We start from the raw sequence: 6,558 nt of genomic DNA on the forward strand, positions 1-6,558 counted from the left end.
TTAGGTGAATCCCGTTTCTCCCCCAAATCATTGTGTCATCTCACTGGCAGCATTAATCCCATTAACCCCACTCCATAGAAGCCTAAGGCCCCCAGGTCATTCCTACTTATGAAGACTTGCCCTTATTAGTCTTATAAAGTCCCCTAATTTGATATGTTACCAATCCCCAATTTGTTTATATACGTCCATTGTGATTCCTGGGACTCCCAGTCCATCTTCAGCAAAATTGGCTCCATATTCAACCTCTTCAGTGAACTTTTCCTTCATCTTTTTTCAGTTAGAACTGATATCCTCAAAGATACTGCTTTCTCATCCTCAAGCCACTAAGTCTGGAGGTGAGGCACTTTTTCCTGTTCACCGTTTACTACTGCCAAACTATTATTCTCTACTCTCCCTAAGATTACCTAGTTTCTTTGAAGTTCATGCCATCAGGCTACTATATAAGCTTTACCCTTCCTTGCTGTTATCAGTTGACTTCCAGATCTCTACTCCCCACTCCTAGATTATAGCATCTAATTTACTATGCCTCTATTACTACTCCTCTTATATTTCTTTGGGATTTCAACATCCAAACAATGGTACTTCTAATAACTTGACCTCTTAGTTCTTTGATATATACTCTCGTCCATCCTGCCCAATCATCCACAGATTATAACTGCACCTCATTCATAATCTCAGATTTAAATTCTTATTTTTCATTTTCAGCTCATTCCTCCTAACATTTTGACTATAAGAGCTGTTCAACCACAGTGACTCTTCTATATTTTCACACTCCCTCAGCCCATCATGTATTCACTTCACCCTTACCTGGCTTAGATTCCTTAGCATTATCTTACAGCTCTTTCACTGTCCTATTTCCCTGGAAAAATCCCAACCAGTTGCTTTGTTTATGCTCTGTTAAGCTGATATGCCTATATAAAAATACCTACTTTGTGGTCCCACTTTAAATTCAAAACTATTTGTGCCAGCTGGACCATTGATGTTAGGCCATTAGGATTTACCAAGTTTCACAGGTCTTTATTTCACTTCTCCTCTGTCTTCAAACCTCCCATATCTTTCCCCTTCTTCTTTTAGTTGATAATCTAGCTACTTATTTGAGAAAGTAGAATAATCAGAGAGCATGGTAACACCTCATCTACTAGTCTTCCTGCACTTATACCTATATCTAGTCTATCTTTTTATTGCAATGAATAAAGGGTCCTTGTTCCTATCTTAGGCCAATCCTCCACTTTTGTACTCCTTTCTCTACTACTCAAGGACATTACTACTTCAATTGTTCTATCAACAAAATTTTCTTAACTTAGTCAAAAATATTATTCCTAACAGCCCATCATAAAATCAACAATAGCCACCCTTGCTTTACCCTGTAACCCCCTTCAGCTATTTCTTTGTTCTTTATAGCCAAGATGCTTGCTGTCCACTTCCTTTCCTATCATTCTTCTTGAACCCACTATAATTAATCATTCACCACTTTACCTTAAAAGTTCTATGTTATACACCTGAAACTAACATAATATTGTATGTCAACTATAATTAAAAATAAATGTAAAAAGGATAGGCAAAGTTATGCTGCAATAGCAATCTCGAAATTTCACTGGCTTAAAATAATGGTTTATTTCTTATGATGCTATAGGTCAATACTAGGTTGGCAGGGAGGTTCTTCCCATCTACGGAAACTCAGGCTGATGGAGGCTCCATCTTGACATGAGCTTCCACAATCACCATGGTAGAGGAAAGGAAACATGGCAAATCATGCTCTCAAAGTCTTCTGTCTAGTAATGGCCCAGATAACCCCTACTTACATTCCATTGGCCAAAGCCAGTTCATGGTCAGACCCAAGTTTATAAGAAAGTTATTTCCACTATATACCCAATGAGGAATGGAATCAGAATGCCAATGAACAGCCCTAATAACGATAATCCTGTTGCTGATTTTTTATTTTTTTATTTTTATGGACAGCCATATGCCTATCTCTGCCAGCCAGACTCAAAATGCCTGCATGCACATACTTGAGGCATGACAGCCTAAGACAAGTTCACTTGGAAGAGATTGCAGATAGATATAAGACAGAACTTCCTTATCCTACATGTCCTGTTATCAACAGGGCCTTCACAATATCTTTTCTGGGTTCTTCAGGAGTTGAACAGACTAATAACAACCCTTGTTTGCAGGAAAATAGAAGTTAAATGTAAGCATAGTGTGTTGGACTTTCCCCTGTTGGTACATATAACTCTGAAAAGAGCAGGAACCTTACTTAGTAGGTGGCAGAAAAAGCAAATATGAATATGCCCAAAATATATACCTTTAACCAGTGTGCTAGACCAGTGGTCGGCAAACCGCGGCTCGCGAGCCACATGCGGCTCTTTGGCCCCTTGTGTGTGGCTCTTCCACAAAATACCACGGCCTGGGCGAGTCTATTTTGAAGAAGTGGCGTTAGAAGAAGTTTAAGTTTAAAAAATTTGGCTCTCAAAAGAAATTTCAATCGTTGTACTGTTGATATTTGGCTCTGTTGACTAATGAGTTTGCCGACCACTGTGCTAGACCATTAAAAAATAGATTCTGGTGGTCAGTGTGTTCCCACAGCCAACCTCCTATGGTCCCTCTCCAGGCACCAGAGAATCTGGGTCCGGGAGGCCTGTAGGAGGAGAGCGACCCTGATGCTGATCGAGACAGAGTAGCAGTTCAGAGGGGGCAGAAGGAGCAAGGCAGCAGCTTAACTGCAAAGACTTAAAGTAAGCACCACCGCCATCTTACCTCTGCCACGGCACTATGCCGATCGCCCTTCTGCCCCCATCAAATATTTCTAGGTTGGCCCTGCACCTTTCCAGACTCCCAAGCACTGAATGGCTCTTGTTCCTATGGCAGTGTGCCACCACTGGCTGAAGTCAGCTACCTATCATGCTTGGGGCCGGAGCCCCGAGAAAATGTGCAGCTGAGGTAGAAGAGAGGCCCTGTCTGTCAGCAACTCTGCCCCCGGGGAGAGTGAGGTGGCCTGAGTGCAGGCAGCAATATAGAGCTGTATTTCCACCTCAGAGCATAGCTGGTGTTCAGGCCATTTTGGGGCGCTCTATCTGTGGTTTTTACTTGCCACTACCTCAGCACATCTACACAACTAGGTCGGGGCCTGCCAGCCAACCTTCCATGGTCTCTCCCACCTACCTGTGCATGAATTTGTGCACTGGGCCTCTAGTAGTACCATAAACTCTCAAGTAGTGCCCTAACTGGTTTGGCTCAGTGGATAGAGCATCGGCCTGTGGACTGAAGAGTCCTAGGTTCGATTCCGGTCAAGGGCATATACCTTGGTCGTAGGCACATCCCCAGTAGGGTGTGCAGGAGGCATCTGATCTATGTTTCTCTCTCATTGATGTTTCTAACTCTCTATCCCTCTCCCTTCCTCTCTGTAAAAAAATCAATAAAATATATTTGAAAAAAACACAACTCTCAAGTAGCAATAAAATGCAAGTTTATGGGGAAAAATAAAAAATTTCTAAACTCACTTTTATTTTAGATGGTCGGCTACTGTATGGCTTGCTGTCTATAACCCATCTCTCTGAATCATGCTGCATAATATTCCAAGTAAACAAATATATTCAAGGAATCATGAAGGTGTGGTAATTTAGAAAGCCCTGAATATATGTCACTCTTATCTGAAAGTACTTTCTTTACATTTTCAATTTATGTTCCAATTTAAATAATAAAGGTTTTTTTTTATTCTCACTAATTCATGAGATATTGTCTGAAGTCACATAAATGTGGGGAGAGATTTAAATTGATAAGTAAATTAAGTTACTGTGTAGTCTATGTCAGCCAAACTCACAAGCTGGCTCCCCATTCCCACATTCAATAAAAACTCGCCCAAAGTCCATCAAAGAGTGAATTGCCCATCTTTGCATCTCCTTTTTATTTTTTAGGGATTTAAAAAAAATCTAATGTTGAAAGTATTACATATGCCCCCCTTTTTCTCTGATTGACCCATTATAGACCACCCCAGCTCCCATCTCAGGTCTCTACTTCCCTATTGTCTGTGTAAATGGGTTATACATATAAGCATACAAGTTCTTTGGTAGATCTCTTCCCAAACCCTACCCCATCTGCCTTCCCTCTGAGATTACACAGTCTATTCTATGACTCTGTGTCTCTGGATCTATTTTGTTCATCAGTTTATTTTGTTCTTTAGATTCCACATATGAGTGAGATCATGTGATACTTGTCTTCTTCTGACTGGCTTATTTCGCTTAGCATGATACTCTCCAGGTCCTTCCATGCTCTCTCAAAGGGTAAGAGATCCTTCTTTTTCACTGCTTCATAGTATCCCATGGTGTAAATGTACCACAGCTTTTTAATCCACTTATCTACTAATGGGCACTTGGACTGTTTCCAGATCTTAGCTATTGTAAATGCTGCTGCTATGAACATAGGGGTGATACATGCTTTTTGGTTAATAGTTCAGGTTTCTTATAATATATTCCTAGAAGTGGGATCACTGGGTCAAATGGCAGTTCCATTTTTAATTTTTTGAGGAAACTCTATACTGTTTTCCATAATGACTACACCAGTCTGCATTCCCACCAGCAGTGTACTACGGTTCCCTTTTCTCCACATCCTCACCAACACTTGACATTTGTGGATTTGTTGAAGATAGCCATTCTGACATGTGTGAGGTGATACCTCATCATAGTTTTAATTTGCATCTCTCTGATAATCAGTAACTTTCAGCATTTTTTCATATGTCTCTTGGCCAACTATATGTCCCCTTGGAGACATGTCTATTTAGGATTCTTTGTCTTCCTTTTGCAAAGTTGTATGAGTTCCTTATATATTTTATATATTAACCCTTTATCTGATGTATCATTGCCAAATGTTCTCCCATACAGTGGACTTCCTTTTAATTTTATTGATGGTTTATTTTGCTGTGCAAAAGCATTTTTTTTTGATGTAGTTCATTTAATTATTTATTCCTTAGTTTCCTTTGCCCTGGAGATGTATCCACAAACATATTGCTATGAGAGATGTCTGAGATTTGGCTGCCTATGGTTTCTTCTAGGATTTTTATGGTTTCATTACTTGCATTTAAGTATTTTATCCATCCTTATGTACAGTGTAAATTGGTGGTCTAGTTTCATTTTTTTTTTTTTGCATGTATCTGTCAATTTTCCCAACATCATTTATTGAAGAGACTGTCTTAACTCCATTGCATGTTCTTGTCTCCACTATCAAATATTGAGAGTAATGGCTTGGGTTGACTTCTGGGGTCTCTGTTCTGTTCCATTGATCTATATGTCTGTTCTTGTGCCAGCACCAGGTTGTTTTGATCACAGTGGCTTTGTAGTCCATCTTAATATCTGTTATTGTGATCTCTCCAACTTTGGTCTTCTTCATCAAGATTGCTGTGGCTATTTGGGATCTTTTTTTGGTTCCATATAAATTTTTGGAGAATTTGTTCTAGATCTGTGAAATATGATGTTGGTATTTTAATAGGCATTTCATTGAATCTATAGATTGCTTTGGGTAGTATGGACATTTTAATGATGCTAATTCTACCAATCCATGAACACTGTACATTCTTCCACTTGTTTATATCTTCCTGTATCTCTTTTTTCAACATCCTGCAGTTGTCCAAGTATAAATCTATTAACTCCTTGGTTAAGTTTATTCCTAAGTTTCTTAACTTTTTTGTTGCTATGATAAATGGGATTGTTTTTCTTTTTGAGAATTCATTATTGGTGTATGAATAAGCCATTGGTTTATGTGTGTAATTTTATATCCCGCTACATTGCCAAATTCATTTATTAAATCTAGTAGTTTTTTGGTGGAATCTTCTCTGTACGATGTCATGTCATCTGCAAATAATGAGAGTTTTACTTATCCTTTCTAATTTGAGTGCCTTTTATTTCTTCTTCTTGTCTGATCACTGTAGCTAGGACTTCCAGTAGTATGTTAAATAAGAGTGGTGAAATTGGACATCCCTGTCTTGTTCCTGTTCTTAGAGGAAATGGTTTTGTTTTTGCCCACTGAGTGTGATCTTGGCTATAGATTTGTCATACTTGGTCTTTATTATATTGAGGTATGATCCCTCTATTCCCAGTGCTTAGAGTTTTTATCAAAAATGTGTGTTGGATTTTGTTGAATTTTTTTTCTGCATCTATTGATATGATCATGTGATTTTTGTCTATCAATTTGTTTATGTGATGTATCATGTTTATTGATTTGTGAATATTGTACCAGCCTTGCACCCCTGAAATAAATTCCATTAGGTCATGTTTATGATCTTAATATATTGTTTGATCTGATTTGCTAATATTTTGTTCAGGATTTTAGAATCTATGTTCATCAGGGATATTGGCATATAATTCTCTTTCTTTGTAGTGTCTTTATCTGGTATTGGAATTAGGATAATATTGGCCTCATAATAAAAGCTTAGAGGTATTCTTCCCTCTTGGATTTTTTGGAAGAGTTTGATGAGGATAGGTATTAAGTATTTCTTTGAATGTCTGGCAAAAGTTCCCCATGAAGCCATTCACACCAGGCTTTTGTTTGCTAGGACTTTTTATTATTATT

The sequence above is a fragment of the Plecotus auritus genome, assembly GCF_963455305.1.
Source record: "Plecotus auritus genome assembly, chromosome: 3".
Classification (NCBI taxonomy): Eukaryota; Metazoa; Chordata; class Mammalia; order Chiroptera; family Vespertilionidae; genus Plecotus; species Plecotus auritus.